General features: G+C 41.8%; 1 protein-coding gene across 1 annotated transcript in view; it reads right to left on the bottom strand.

Moving 5' to 3' along the window:
• The window catches only part of pomt2 (protein-O-mannosyltransferase 2), a 145457-nt gene that overhangs the window by 48521 nt on the left and 94142 nt on the right, over positions 1-2794 (bottom strand). The gene's annotated exons all lie outside the window — the stretch shown is intronic.

Genomic DNA, 2794 nt, shown 5'->3' with positions numbered 1-2794 from the left:
TGTGTGTGTGTGTGTGTGTGTGTGTGTGTGTGTGTGTGTGTGTGTGTTGAATATGATCCCCTGTATTCTTTCTGCAGAATTTATCCCATTCACATCAACTAGACACGCTGTACAAACAGAAAAATCACAAAGCTCTGCCCTATTAAGAGACTGTAATCATCTTTCCTCGGTTGACTTCAACAAGAAAACTACCAAAACTATGTAACAAGAGAACTAGTTAACAAAACCGGCTCCCAGCCTCCAAGAGACATAGAGCAGTGTACATTACTTATGAAACAGACTTTGTCTCAACAGGTTTGTGTCTCAGTCTCAACCAGAACAAATCTCTTTGTTCAGAATAACTGTCAGTGATGTTAGTAACAGTTGTAATCTGTACCAGAGGGGACTGGGACCAACATCTTCAAAAGGGGTTTAACGCAAGTTTGAGAGGGAGAACTTAAGCTAAAGAGGCAACAGTAGAGGAACCAGGGTGAAGCAGTGAGTATAGAAACGAGGTGCCAGAATTGAGAAACAAACAGCGTTACAACAATATTCATAACTCCAGTGTGATCAGCCATCAGAGAAATAAGACATGCTAAGGCAAGTTTGAAGTCCATGTGTGTAAATGCCCGCAATGCAGTGAAATATCTGACAAGCAGGCACAAATTGTCTGAGTCTACGATACTGTGGGATTAACAGAACTGGGGTGTGAAGATGGAGGCAATTGCCAAAGTTGATCAAAAATAATGGGCTGAATCCCAGAAATCAGGTCAGAATTATTTTTGTAAAGTTTCATGAGGGATTTCTTCCCACAAAATCATGCAAATTTTCTCACAATGATCCACATTCACCTCATTAACAATGTACCCTGGCCCTAAGATGCCCAGCTCATCTATAAAATCATAAGACATTGGAGCATGTACCATCCTATTCACATATTGTCCAGATGCCTTTTAAAGTGTTGTAATTATACCAGTCTCTACCACTTCCTCTGGCAACTCATTACATACATGCACAACCCTCTTGTGTCATTTATCTGGATGACATGCAACAACACGGAAGACCAACAAAGAGCATTTATAGAATTTGGACATAGTCCTTGGACATTTCTCCCAGGTGGATGTACAACTTAGAAGGGAAAATGTGTATTCCAGGAACTCCAGGTGACCTATTTGGGCTACAGAGTCAACAAGACTGGGTTACACCCATTACAAGATAAAGTGAGGACAATCAAAGGTACCCCTGCTCCCACATCTGTACCGGAGCTTAGGTCTTTCCTTGGGCTGCTGAATTATTATGGAAAGTTCATACGTAACCAGGCCTCCATCCTGGCACCCTTACATCTGCTATTGAAAAAAGGTCAGCCTTGGAAATGGTCTCTTAGCCAAGATATAGCCTTCAGGGAAGGGAAGAACCAGCTATCATCATCTAAGATTTTGGCACACTATAATCCCAAACAAGATCTGGTGCTGACATGCGATGCCTCCCCGTACAGTATTGGGGTAGTGTTGGCTCACAGATGGCCCAACAGAGAGGAAGGCCCAATAAAGTATGCTTTCCAGACATTAGCTAATGCAGAGCACAAATATGCCCAGATAGAGAAGGAAGGTTTGGCGGTCATCTTTGGTGTAAGAAAGTTCTACCAATATCTTTAAGGACATAAATTTGTAATAGAAACAGACCACAAATCCCTGCTAGGCCTACTTAAAGAAGACAGACCAGTGCTGACCATAGCTTCAGGTCGAATTCAGCAGTGGGGTCTCATTCTAAATGTGCACAATTATAAGTTGTAACATCATTGGGGAGGCCAAGCAGCAAATGCGGATACCTTCAATTGCCTCCCGCTGGCAGATACATCACCAGTGATGCTGTCACTATAAGAATCTGTTCCAGTTTTAAACTTTCTGGACACCCTTCTGATCAGCACCGACAATATCAGACTGTGGATACAAAAAGATCCAGCCCTGGCAAAACTAAAACAGCTGGTGTTAAGGCAGAAAGCAAAAGGGCCAACGCAACCAGAACTGAAACCTTTCGGGACCCGGCGAGACCAGATCACATGCTACCGTAATACGAGACAGAAGTGGAAGATTTGGTCCTGGTGCGAAAATGCCCCAGGAGAGACTACAAGAAAATGTACATACCTATGTCTCAGACTTAGAGAAAAGACATAATGAGATCAGCCAGGTGGACTTCATAGAATATGAGATCCCTGATTGGACCAGGTTAACATTCAATGAGGGAGCCCTGGCCGACAGATATTAAACAGGAGTCGGAAATCACCAGGTTATAGTCCAACAGGATCATTTGAAAACACACACTTTCAGAGCCTCAGTCCTTCTTCAGGTGTTAGTGAGAGAGGTAGTATCAGACACAGAATTTATAAGTAAAAGATCGAAGGTTCACACCATAGATGAGGGTTTACTAAACAAACCTAAGATGCTGTCAAATCTTTAATCAATTAGAAGGTTTTAATTGATTAATATGTGTATGTAAATCCCCGAATTCCTTTCAAGTCATGGTCCTGAGAGAACTAAAGGTTTTATCACTATAAAGAAGAGGTGACATTTTAGGTCAGACAATGGATGTTAGGTGTGACACCTTGTTTAGATTCGGTTTGTGTTTTAGTCTGGAATCAGACTGGTGTTATTTCTAAAGTAGGAACTTATTAAATGCTATATTGACTATCTATAAATTGCGTGCTTTTTAAAGAAAATAAAATGTATCTGCAAATACAAATTCATCCCATAGATTCACATGAGCGTGTGTGTTTGCCCAAGAGAGGCGGGGGGTGGGGAGGTGATAGAGAGAGAGA

This window comes from Rhincodon typus, chromosome 8 (genome assembly GCF_021869965.1).
Source record: "Rhincodon typus isolate 14 chromosome 8, sRhiTyp1.1, whole genome shotgun sequence".
NCBI lineage: Eukaryota > Metazoa > Chordata > Chondrichthyes > Orectolobiformes > Rhincodontidae > Rhincodon > Rhincodon typus.
The sequence above is the reverse complement of the archived record's forward strand: the minus strand, read 5'-3'. Positions and strand labels throughout refer to the sequence as shown.